Below are 14,043 nucleotides of genomic sequence, written 5' to 3'. Positions count from 1 at the left end.
GGGAAGAGTAATTTGAGGGAGGGCAGAAGGTGGATGGTGACTGGCTGCTATCAGTGTGGAGGCCGGAACCTGAAAAGATTTCTGTAGGATAGCCGTAGCACCGTGAATGTCTTCCAGGAATGTATTGGTCTGTTGAAGTTGACCTACCAATCCCTGGATGACATTCACGATGGTCGACGGCTCCACAGAGATACTTCTTAGGCGGTCAATAGCCTCCTCACTGAGCCTGCAGGGCTTAGGGGGGCTGGGGCAGAGGTGCCTGTGGCAAAGGGGACATCCACTGTCTTCAGTGAATGGGCACGGCCAAGTGGCCGGGGAACAATGGGGAGGGCGGTGATATAACAGGAGGTAATGATGAAGACTGTTTGGTCTCCCCATGACACTCCCCTCGCGCTCCAGACCACTGGGTCCCTTTGTGTCATTGGTATCTTGACCGAGGTCCTGTGGCCAGATGCTTCCCCACTCAGCTGTGGCTTGTCTCCTTCACTTGCCAGTGTTGATGCTGCAAAGAGAAATAAGCTCACAGCATGTACCTGATAACACTTCAACCACAACTAGGAGTTGCAAAAATACTATCAGGTCAAGTAGGCCTCAGCAAAAACTTACACCTAAGTGGTACATACATGTGCCATAACACATGCTTGCATACCATCTGAATTTCCTAAGGTTACACACAAGAAAATCAGGATGTCAGACTACTACAATTGCATGGATGAAATCTGGCAAACCCTCAAACCATACCACAACTAGGTGACCCCTCCATCCCCAATGCTGTGCCACATGCAGCAGACTCCAGTTAACTTGTAGCCAACAAACGTACCCTGTTGTAAAGTACACACCCATTTTTCACACAGAAGTCCATGAACACATCCATTTTGCACTTTCATGATGGACCACCAATTTGGGATGAAGCCAGTGACACCCAGCTGACTCTGATACAAAAGTGCAATATCTTAGAGTGTTTAAAATGGAAACAACCATGTCATAATGGACACATATCAATAATGTATAGATCTACAAGTGACACCTGTTACAATAGAGTTAAGGAGGTACTAATAGTGTCACACAGAAATGCCTTACATGTGTCAATAAAAGGAACACCATTGAAATCAGGTTTAATATGTCGGAGTGATGTCTCAAGGATACACACAACAAAGAATCAGTAAAGCCCTGGATAGTCACCAGTAATGTCTGACACCCATGACAGAGACAACATCTGAGTATGTCAGTAGTACACATCTGTCCCTCGAATTTTGTAGAGACACAGAACTCACAGTCACAAATAGAAGGACTCCAACCTGTTGTCCAATGAGAAGCAACATCACTACCCACATCTTGGACATGCCAAACATGGTAACTATCTGGATGAATGCTTGAGCACTAAACATGTGATGTCAACATCATTGCAAGACACTCCATGATGCATGACAACAGTCAGTGAGCATTTCTCTGCACTTAAATCTTTCGGTACCTTACAATCCACGTCTGGCTGGGTTTGGTTGTCCGCTCCTTGTGCATTCACTCAGACACACCCCAAACACAGGATACTCAGCCTCACTTGCATACATTTGCATTTGAATGGATCTTACTGGGCTGGGAGGGTGGAGGGCCTGACACTTACATGTCTAAGTACAGTAGCCTGCCCTCACACAAAGGACTGCTACACCCCCGACTGGGACCCTAGTAGACAGGATAGAACTGCAAGGGGACCTGGTGCATTTCTAAGCCACTCTTTGAAGTCTCCCCCTCTTCGGAGGCACATTTGGGTATATAAACAGGGCCTCTACCCCTACCAACTCAGACATTTCCTGGAGAAGAAACCTGAACCAGAACCTGCATCCTGCTAAGAAGAACTGCCTGGCTGCCCAAAGGACTCACCTGTGTGCTTTCTGACAAAGACTGCTGCCTTGCTGTTGCACTTGCTGCTCTCTGGCAGTGGTAAAGAAGTGCTCTCCATGGGCTTGGATAGAGCTTGCTCTCTGTTCCCTGAAGTCTCAGGACCAAAAATACTTCGGGCATATTTATACTCCGTCTGCGCCGACTGTGCGTCAAAATATTTGACGCACAATCCGCGCAAACGTTGCCCCGTATTTAAACTTTGACGCCCGCGGACGACAAAATTCCGCCGTGTGCGTCATTTTTTGGATGCCGCAACCCGCCTTGCGTTAATTATATGCAAGGTAGGCGTTCCCACCCAAAAAATGGCTTAAAGGACCGTGCGTCGTATTTAGGCTTTCGGGCAAAAATGACGCACGGCCGGGAGGCGGAGCCAGAAAATGACGCACAGCCCAATTTGCGTCAAAAATTAACGCCTGGATCAGGGCAGGCGTTAAAATGGGGCAAACACACCTGTATTTAATCAGAACACACAGAACAAACAGTAGAGCAGCAGAGCAGCAACAGGGAGCCATGGAGGTGATTCTAATCCAGCATGCACGCAGATGCAGAGCCCAGCAGCAACAACAGCAGCTACAACAACACCAGCAGGGACCGCAAAGGCAGCGCAGAAGGCAGGAGAGGATATTCCGCCCAAGAACAACCCTTCAGGGCCTCAGGGAACATGACATCATACAGAGGTACCGGTTGAACTGGCAGGCCATTCAGCAGCTGCTGCGAAACATTGAACAGCAGTTGGCCCCCACTTTGGTGACACCCGCACCATCCCAACAGAAACAAAGCTGCTTGCCGTACTTCACATGCTGGCAAGTGGCTCTTTTCAAACAACTGGTGCCCTGGTTGGCGGAATATCACAACCATCATTCTCCGCCTTTTTGCCCAAAGTACTGGACGCCATCATTCAACTGACACACCGCCACATCTGCTTCCCTAACACACTGCAGAAGCAGCAGGAAACTAAACAGGGGTTCTATGCAATCAGTGGCTTCCCACACGTCCTTGGTGCAATCGACTGCACACATGTACGCCTTGTGCCACCTGCTGCAACTGAACACCTCTACCGCAACAGGAAGCACACACATTTCATCAACGTGCATGCCATTGTCGATCACCAAGGATTGATCACCAACATCGTGGCTAAATATCCTGGAAGTGTACATGACTCATACATCTTCCGTCACTGCACCATCAATGAACACTTCCAGGATGGACGGTATGGCAATGGGCTACTTGCTGGTAAGTACAAAAACCTACTTATATACACACTGCACAGCAACCCTCTAGGACACACAACACATACACCACAACAGCAGCAACATGTCGACAGGAACACACTGAGGTCGTGACATCGCTAGCCATGTTTCTTAAGTCACCATGAACCTGTCACACATCGGAATTTACTGTACAGCCTAATGTGAAGACGTCAATGATTGTGGTTGCCTAAATTTCACCTTGCAAATTGTAAGTGTCCCAATGACCTTTACATTAATACATTGCATAAGTTTCAAGGTATGGGATATCCAGGGTACTTTCATATGAACGTGTTAACAACACTTTCAATATTAACTGTGCATGGAACTATCATCTCACCCCCAGTGAAGACACACGGACACCTGTATCACAAGTCACAATGCTAGGGAGGGCACACTGTATGGAAAATCCGAAAACATACTGCTGACAAACGGTTAGCAGACAAACACTCGTTCAGCCAAGGAAACAACACAATGCAGATGGTACAGCCTACAAGCATAGGATGTCACATTAGTACACAAAAGAGTCACAGACAACACAAGACAACTACTGCCATTAAAGGTCTTTTCAATATTGCCATCTACATCAACATGATCCCATTCATTTTCTCTTGCAGCTGATCAGGGGTATGGCATCCAGCCATGGATTATGACACCATTTGGCAACCCGAGTACAGCTGCAGAGCGTGCATACAACGAGGCCCATAGGAGGACACGCAGCATTGTCGAGCGGACCTTCGGCATCCTCAAGTCAAGGTTCCGCTGCCTCGACATCACTGGTGGTAGCCTCCTATATTCCCCCGAGATGTTCTGGAGGATCATCCTCACATGTGCAATATTGCACAACATTTGTATCAGAAGAAACATTCCCCTCCTGAAACCAGAGCCACACATGCCTGAAGAGGAGGAAGAGGATGATGCAGGAAGGGGAACTACAGAACACAGCTGCTGGTATACGCAGGCGGCAACAGATTGTAAATAATTTCTTCTGAATATGATCACCTTCACCACTTTAGTTAACTAATGTAAATAAACACCTATTATAATCACCATATCATGGTCTGGCTATTCCTTTTTACACACCTTCATCTCTACTTATCAGAAAAGAGTGTTGCCTCATGGAGCATTGCTGAGATACTGAGTAGGACACAGAACATCCCAGAGCTAATGTGAAGCCTAACATACAATGGTCACATACACACACACTCTTAATGACATATATCATGTACATATCTCCTTTGAAGGCCTATAGCAGAGGACCACAACTATTTCACACATACATGTTGAAAGCAAGGTCCAACGCAGCATATGGCACACAACTATGACACCATCACTCAATAAGGGGAAAACAAGCCTCATACATGAGGATGTCAATGTGCTTTGGCATCACTAACAGGAATGTCTGACAAGACCCTTGACAGCAGTTAGTCCAACTGCATCCAATATTTGCAAGGAATATCTGTGACTAGAGTTCCATAGAAGCAGAACATAGACAGCACAAGTGCCACACATATGACATGTATTGCGCACATGAAATTCCATGTACATGTCAGCCCATTTCCTAACTCCTGACACACCCATGCACCTGGTCACAACCCACCTGTCGGAGGAGGTCCTTGGAATACTAAGATGTGTACCCTGATAATACCTCCTCTACAAACACAGACCAACATTAGCAAACCAGTGTGCTACACCCTTTCCTAAGGTATGCCATTGTCAAAGAACATCTGACTGAATGGACGTCAGGTCAATTTATACACTGTCTTCTAGTTTCAAAGCCCTGTTAGCACATGTAGATTGCTTCCCCTTGTGAAAATGCCTGTTGGCCCTTAGAATGCAAGTCTCACATACAGGACTGGTGAGAAACAGATGCAGCTCACACCTATGATCACCTCCATTCACACCACCCATTTAAAAAAGCACTGCCCCTGATGATGCCTGGAACAGCATAGGAGTTGCCATTATGTCAAATACACCATCAACCATTGATACTAATTAAGCCGTGTAACACAGCCACTGGGTTCATTTGTCACCTTCAAAAACACAGGACATACACAGATTGACATGTCAACTGTCTAGTTTGTCCTCCAAACAGTCTCAGTCAGACCACTGATTATGTAACTTGTCCAGTAGCTGGCTCCTGAATCAACTTGCATTCTGTCAGCCTGACTGGCAACTGTCTGTGCGTCACACTAAATTATCCCTGTGTCTACATATGTACCACACTTGCGTTAGCAAACCTGCCATTCATCAGGGGGCATTGGGCATGGGCTTCTACCATGCATACACAAATACATTGTATAGCATCATCTGCCTTTTAACTGTACCATTTGAGTTAAATCCTCTTGAAAATGCAAAATTCATGGCCCATCCCTTTTCTGGGTTGCATTTATGCATGAATGACAAAGTGTGACAGTGTCCCAGGGTCATAGGCAGGGATTGGGTACGGGGCTTTCAGCACAACCAGCAACCTCTGATAATGTACATGACCAATACACAAATGTCAGAACCATGACAGTTCACACACAGCATCCCAGTGCGCACAACATAGTGATGGGCTGTGTGTGGTGAATAGCTGCGAGAATAAACAGCACAGAGGCTATGATGTTCCCAGATGCAGTGGGAAGTGCAGAGGCCAACCTGTGTACAAATGTTGTAATGACACCTGCCGGAACATGACAATTGAGACATTATCTCACTCAGCACACCAAGGTTGCCCTGTTGACTGTCTCATTACACGTCTTTAGTGACAGGGTGGGACCATCCACATGTTGGTTCACATGTCCACATCTACTTTACTCACATTGATCAACAAAGGATACTCAGTAGTTACAGGAATAGCTGCCGCTGACTCATGATAAGTCCTGGTCCGAACTGTGAAAAATTACATCCCAAAAAATCTACAGGATCATCATTGGACCACACACATGAACAAGACACATATGTGCAATTGATCACTGGAAATATGTGGACACGTGCTGACTTGTATGCTGGTCCACCACAGCCACTTGATAGTTGGGGCTTACTTATATGGCCTCAACTGTGGTGTCATCATACATATGAGATTGACCCTTGTCTGTCTGTGCAAAAAACATGGTCCTCAATGCATGTGTATGACTCACTGTGGGATTCATCAACTAGTGCCTAGGAAGCTCTTACCAGTACTCTAGGACATAGGATGTAGAAATTGTGAACCTTTGACATGAACATGTGTCTGCCATCCATCTGGTGCATGCTATGTCACATGTGGTGTCTACGTGACCCTAAAACTTGGAAGTATACTTTGCTGGTGTTGTTACATGTATGACTAACACATGCCCTTGCTCATTCCAATTTTCACTTGCATCTTAGGGTTGGACACATGGACGTCACATTCATACAACCAAATGTACAATAATGCTTCATGTGATGTACACACACACCTGGTCAACCAACAAATTAGTTGTCAAAGCACACACTTTGAGCCAAAGGCAATTAGGTATTGTACATATGTGCGTCACATTGCTATCCTCTCCTTATGGCAAACATGCACAATTTGTGCCACACATATATGTAGGCCACACTTATGACCATCTATGACGTCAGCCAACTGTAAACATACTGTGAAGGGTGTAGTGGATGATGTTCTGCTGCAGTATGATGTCACACATGTGAACAAACACCATCAACACCATACTGTCTTCAATTAGCCAATCTCTGATGTGTTCCAAATGTAAAATAACCAAAAGACAAGTAAAAATGCCCCAAACCAGTTAATGCACTGTCATTTTGACGTCCCTAGCGGTGTGCGTCATTTTTTCTTTACCAAAACTGTATTTGCGTAATTTTTTTTGATGCACAGGAGTGAAATATAGCCCGCATCCAGATATTTGTACAGTCCATGTATCATTATGTGGATGCGGGTTAATATTCACATCTGTGTGTAAAAAACAATTACGCAAATACAGTTTTGTGCAACAAAAAATGACGCATAACGCGACAAAGGTGGGACTTTTCATTCAGGAAGTGATGTAATAGGATATCCTGTTTACAGATCATGTACAGTGGGTGTACTTTCACTTTCACTTTGCAGTCTATGATCCTTCTATACTGTGTGGCTGTATAGAGAGTGTTGTCCAGAGATTTTGTGCTGTATTTGTCCTGTGTGCTATCTGTAAAGTCCTTTTGTGAAATAAATTTAGTTTGTGTATACTGTAGTACTGTGTTTTGTCTACATTTGTCCATTTATCTTGTATATTTCTTGTTTGTGGGAGTCTGTTGTGGTAGTGTTAATTTGGGGATAGTTGGTCTCTTTTAGTGTTTAGGTTTACTTGTTTTCTGTCTTTTTACCCCTACTTTCACCCATTTCCCCTTTCTATTTCTTTTACCCCTATTCCTTCTCTTCAATTAGAAGTATGTCTGGTAGGCCACGTCTTGGCAGGATGGGGGAAGAGGAGTTGGGGGGCTTCATCTGGCTGGTGACACATTTCTTGCCGCTCATGATTCAGGCAGGGGGCAGGGTCATACAGGGGTACCCTACAGAGGCGCGCAGAATCCGATGGGGAAAGGTGCTGCATCACCTGCAGCGTGTGTATGCCAGCCGGAGGAGTAACCACCAGCTGAAGCACCGGTGGGCTGACCTCATCAACAGGGAGCAGGATCTCTTGGACCACCTGGGAATCATGATTGGTGGCACTGTTGGTGAGTACTACTATTGTTATTGTGCACAAATGAATGCTCTGTTGTGACATCAGTGGATTAGTGCAATGTCTGCCAGCTAACTTGATGACTGTGTGTAATTTTGGGGACATATAAGGGGATCATTGATGCACAATGGTGAGGATCACAATTGCTAGCTGTCAGGTAGAACGTGCTCATCAAAGTTACATGTACCTTTACCATGAAGGAAATTGGTGCAGCCTTTCTGTCAGCACAGCTAACAAAATAGGAGCCAATCATGTCTATATAGGGTACTATTGACAGAGAAGTACAGATGTACCAACATTTAGGCCAACTAAGTTGACGCAATTGCTAGACTGACTTTAGAATCACTACATGATGCTGAAAATAAATGCTGCCTTCACGACAATTTATAATAGCAAAGTGGCTCAAACATTGGTCTCATGTGAGTCTGGTGAGTGTGGAAGGAAAGCGTTCACAGAAGTACTATGAATGTGTGGGATTATTGTGTTTCTTAATCTTTTTGGATAAATGTCAGTTCATGATTTGAATACATCGTGTAAAGGTGTAAGGTGCCCTCAGCTAACATCGTAAGATGTTTGTTGGAATCGGTTGAGCCACAATCCAAATATGGATGGCAGTCCAAGTGTATGCACATGGCTTTACATCTCCATGGTTGGTGCAAATCACCATAGCTGGGCCACATCAATTGACTATACTGTAACAACAGGATGGCTTACAGGAGTCCCTGCCCCCCCCCTGTACATTGGGCCTATGTGCACTAAATGTGTCATGGCCACAAGACATGTTTGACTGGTAATGCAGTCCTCAAGTAATTAGGCGTTGGATGTTTCTCTTGGATGCACATGATGAGACGATTACACTCCATATTTTTTAGTGCTCACCAATTATGGGGCAAGTTTGCAACCACAAGATAGTTAGGGCCAATGTATGTGTGGAGATATGTGTGTGTAACTGTCACAGGAGACCCATGCTATGTACAAGTTGGCCGTGAAATATCAGATGCAGTACCATCATGTCTGAATGGCTGCCATGTCCTTATTCAGCCTACACATTGTAAATGATACTGAAAATGTTGCACTGTGCACAGATTTTGAGCACATTTCTTCCTTCCATACCTTACAGGTGGACCGGCGCCCTACACTGTGGGAGAGGTGGCGACATTTGAGGACCCGACCACTACAGAAAGTGTTGATATGTCTGTTATGTGTTGTGTTAGCTGGTTATGGACTCGTGTGAGTTGGACGCATAGCAAGGTGTGATGCTGTGGGCAAGTTTTTCACTTGTTCCATGAGTGGGAATGCAGTTTTCACATGTTTTGAGATAGGCAATGCGTATCCAATGGTATCATGTAGGGATTGTAGGACATCCCTGTAGGCCCCACTGTGAGTACAGGGGATAGTCATGTCTCTGACGCTTGTATCACCAAGAGTCGCAATGGAAGTCATCCCCTATTTAGTCAGCCTGTCAGACCCACATTCTCTAAGATTGGTGGAGCTAATAGCTTCCCAATAGACATCTGCTTCACTATTTACCTACGTAATTTTGAAACAGTAGGTAGAACCTCCTAGCATCATGTACTTCCACATGTAGTGCATCAAGTATGTGGAACCTGAGTGTAATGGCCTAGGTGTGCATGCAATTCATGATCATGGGTGTTCTAGCAACTCTGTGTCTGATGTAAGTCAGGCCTCACTGGAAGTATATGTTGTGTACTAAGTTCTGATTTTCCTGACATGTCTGACCCTATGAGTGCTCTAGGGTTTGCTGACTCCAAAATGTAGATAGACCTTACCTGTGGTGTGTCTGTAGTGACAAACATGTGTGGATTAGCCTATACACTCCTCGGTGTACATGTTGTTGGCAAATTATAGTTGTGTATCCACCGCCCCCCCTCAAACACGGCCATGGGCTTGTGAATGGGGTACCTAGTATTGATGCTACCAGTATGTTACACATACCTGTGAAGAAGTGACGGTTTGGTTGCATACTAGTATACACACTCGGGTTTGACACTTGGTACCATACTGGAAAGTCCAGTTACAACTTGCAGACCATGTGGCTTTAGTTTTGCTTTCCGTACACTGACATTTGTTGCCCAGCTCTTGGTGGAGGATATGCAGCATGATTCTTAGATGTTAACTGTCAGAACTCAGATTGCAGGTCGAGGCCAGTTGTTACCCATCTTGTGGGTTATGAATGTGCTTTGTGTGATGTGACCTTTGTTGTCTGGCCTGCCATGTACTTCCTCAGGGACATTCGATGCTCTGTATCGTGATATGAGCTGTTAGAAGTACAGTAGATGTATTGTCTGATTAACTTGCTGTGCTGTTTCACACAATGCAGTTACTAATGTGGCATATCTGCATTTGTCTTCACAGCAGCTAACATGTCTCCAGTCCAGGTCCTTGAATTTCAGCGTCGGGCCATGCGATACCAGCACATCCTGCTGGTTCCGGAGGATGGCCCGGCGATATCGCCATGAACGTGCCTCCGGGGCATGGCGAGCCTTCCCACAGGGTGGGCCTACTGTGCCCACCACAGCCACCACAGAAACAACCACCAATCTGAGCCTGGTGGCCCCACCCACAGCTGCCTCTGTTCAATCTACATCTGCTGGACTTCCTGGCCCCAGCATTGCCACCGGTGCAGGACAGCCCACACAGACCTCCTCCACCGGTACCCAGACTGCCACTGCTCCAGCTGTTGACCCCGCAGCCTTCAATAGACTTGAAAACATGATGGACAAAGTGCTGCGCAAGGTGAGCCACCTGAGCCGGGACGTGCAGCACATTAAACGGCAGGTCAAGGATATCAAGAGGACCCTCCGGATGGCCAACCTCTAGACAGTTGAATAGATGGACATGATACCCTCCCCTCCCTCCTCTTTCCTTGTTCTTATACTTAGTGGGCTTAGGGGGGTTAGTGTTAGGTTAGTATAGGCTGTTAGTTTAGTCAGTGTTAGTATGTGGGGGGTAGGGGGTCCTGCTTCTTTCTTTTTTGACTTATTACATGTGTGGGTGGGTGGGTGGGGGGCTATGTTGGGGTTCTTGTGTGTAAAAAAAGAAAAAAAAAAAAAAAACATTTAAAAAAATTTACCAAAAAAATATAGATTTGTTTAGGATAGTATAGTATGTGTTTAGGTTAGTATGTGTTGGCCTCAATGTGTCCCGTCTCATAAGGGGGGTGGGGGGTAGATGTTTAGAACGTTTCGTTACATGTGATAAGTAAGTGTAGCTTAGGTCAGTTAGGGGCAGTTGTGGGTAATGAGTAGTCAGGGTAGATTAGGGTAGGTAAGATTTTTCCCTCAGTTTCCTCATCTATGGTTAGCTTTTAATAAATATTTGGTTACCCCTTAATAGTATGTGCTGAATGGTACTTGATCGTGGGTTTGGATTCTGTGTACATCTCTTTTGCACTATAACATCTGTGTCCAATGCTACACACAAATCCCAACTGAGCTGTACGATTGGCAGCTAACCCAGAGCTACCTTGCAAAGTGTCTACCCTTTGTTGCAACCACCAATCACAGTTAATATGGATGACAATGTGTTTCTGTTGATAAGTGTGTTTTCAAAGTCACTAACAGTGCTTCCAGACTTGATATTGGGAAAACAGTTTTAGGTATGACTTCAGTGTGATGATCATGCACACCCTTATAAGATGAGTTCTCATTGGCAATCTTGTATTCTTGTCTTCATGACCCTCATACATCATTTGTGACACAGTTCGGCATGATTACCTATTTGTATGTTAACTCAGACACCTTCATTTGTGCAGCTTTTTTTAGTGTTTACTTAGATTAGTGTGGCATGTTTATTGTGTTATTTTTGCACATTGACAACATTTAGCGGGCACTATTTGATGACTTAGTTATCCCCTGAGGAAGCATTCTTCTGTCCAACACAGCATGGTTGTGTATGGTTTCTCACTTCATCAGATTATTCCCTTAGGATGGGAAGAGTATGATGCAATCATGGTCACTGTGCAGATTTCTCTAACTACATAATTTCTTGACAGTTGTATTGACAAGCTACGGTATTTGACAGTAGGGACATTTCAATTATCTACTGCGCAGTTGATATGTCACATTACCCAGAGACAGATTTGTTGTGTAAGTGATATTTATTGACAAGTGCTGTAGTGCTATATGTACATTGTCCGTGATTGTGAGTCCATTATAGTGATATCTTCCATTGTGATCCAACACAAGGGTTTACCAAAATGCTTTTGTCATGCTGGTTTTGCTGTTTCAGACAGTGCAGAGGGACAGACTTAGCCAATGACTAGGAGAGAGACAATCACTGGGCTGGGTGACAAGTTATACAGTGGTTAGCAGAACAGTGCTTGAGTACAGTTGTTGTAAGACTGTCATGTTTCAAAACGCAGGACTTTGGTAATAGTTGGCCATGTGGCAGGGACTAGTGCTTCCGGGTACTTTTCCTTGTGAATGTGATCTGTTCCATGTCTTCTTCTTCTGATGTGTGTGTTGCCTGCTTTGTCCTTGTTGTTGTTGGTTGTGAAGGGGCAACACACACCTCAGTGTTAGAAGACATGGAGTCAGACATCCCGGTGGCTGCTCCCTGTAAAGGTCTTAAGGGCAGTACTGCTGCAAGGATGGCTTGCTGGTTCTTGAGAATAGCAGCCACATCACGATGGTAAGCAGCCAGGTCGGCCCTGAGGGGTTCAATGTTGCATTCGTGCACGCGTTGACAGGATTGCTGTTGTAGGTGTTGGGTCAACTGTATTACAGCTGTGCTGATTTCCTTCTGGGTTTTCTGCAGTTCCTGCAAGATAGATCTTAGGGCTTTCATAGCTGCTGCCTGATCTGCAGATGACATCATGCACGGACGCATCCCCTCAAGGCTGGCTGCCATATTTTGCATCCCCACCTCCTTGGCCAGCTCCCGCTGTACTCCAACTACAGTTCTCTCAAAGCTGGTGCCTGTGTCGTCTGAGTCCTCAGCTGTATTGGAGCTGGCAGGTCTTACAATTGGGGTGGTGGGTTGATCCTCTGCGATGGCTGCTTGTTCTGTGCTCCTCCTTGTGACTGAAGGTGGGGTCTGGAGGGTTTCAAGGACCTTTTGGATAGTCTCCTGGGGAATGTTTATCGGCTCGTCATCCATGTCATCAGGGAAATCTGGGACAGGCATATCGGCAGGAGATCCATCTTCCTCTGCAATGAAACAGGGTAAAATTAGTGTGTCTGTGTTGTGACAATTTTGACGTGACGTGCCTGCCTTTTGATGAATTCACTTTGTGATCTTGTTTTGTATTATTATCTGCAGTCCTTCAGATGGGCATTGTTTCAGGCCTATGTCCCACCTGTGTGTCACATGTATGTTATTGAGTTATCAGACTTGTCAGCCTCATTGCCTCTAGGTGTTGCTTTATGCCAAATAGAGAATTGCCACCTTCTTTTCCTACTCGACCCTCCGTGTATATCCATTCTCATGGTGATACCTTTCACTGGCTGTGGGTGTTCTGATGGCCCTGGCAGCACACTTAACTATCAGGACCTGCCCCAATGCCTGATCGTTCACATCGACTTAAATGTATTTGACAGGTTGCATATCCTATGCATGGCATAGTTATGATCTGATATGGATGTTGACATTGTTAATGTGTACTGCTGATGTTGGGTAATGTGTGTTACATTGGATTGCCCTGATAGTCGTATCAGTGTCCTGTTTCGTCCTCTGACTGTGCAGGTATATTTCAGTGACAAGTTACATGTGTCCCCTCCTCAATGCTGGTATCTGAGCAGTATGACATTTGTGATGTTGCCTTGTTACCCAGGCACAGGATGGACCCTGACATATGCAGCATGGGTGTGTCCTTAGTGCTGTGTCGCTCCTATTGTTGTTTACTTTGGCTGATGTTTGTGACAACTATGGGCATTGACATTTGAGTGTATTGGGGCCTTTGTCTTGTTTCAGGAGATTGTTGCAGATGTCATCCTCACCCCCTAATTTAGGTATGTATGTTCCATGGGGAGGTTACTGCCATTGGCTACTTGAGCTGCACACAGATCAGAGGTGGTGGTGGCAACTGTTGTTGCAGTTACATTGCAGTTGTCGGTTTGGCTAGAGGATTGCTAATAGGGCCCTAGTTAATGTAGGAGGTATGTTGGCTGACGAGTGCCAGGATGTCAGTTTGACATAGTGGCCTTCCCTCCTTGCGTGGCTTTCCCTTTGCTCCATCGTTGGCATGACAG

The sequence above is a fragment of the Pleurodeles waltl genome, chromosome 6 (assembly GCF_031143425.1).
Source record: "Pleurodeles waltl isolate 20211129_DDA chromosome 6, aPleWal1.hap1.20221129, whole genome shotgun sequence".
NCBI classification, from domain to species: Eukaryota; Metazoa; Chordata; class Amphibia; order Caudata; family Salamandridae; genus Pleurodeles; species Pleurodeles waltl.
This window is presented reverse-complemented; position numbering follows the sequence as displayed.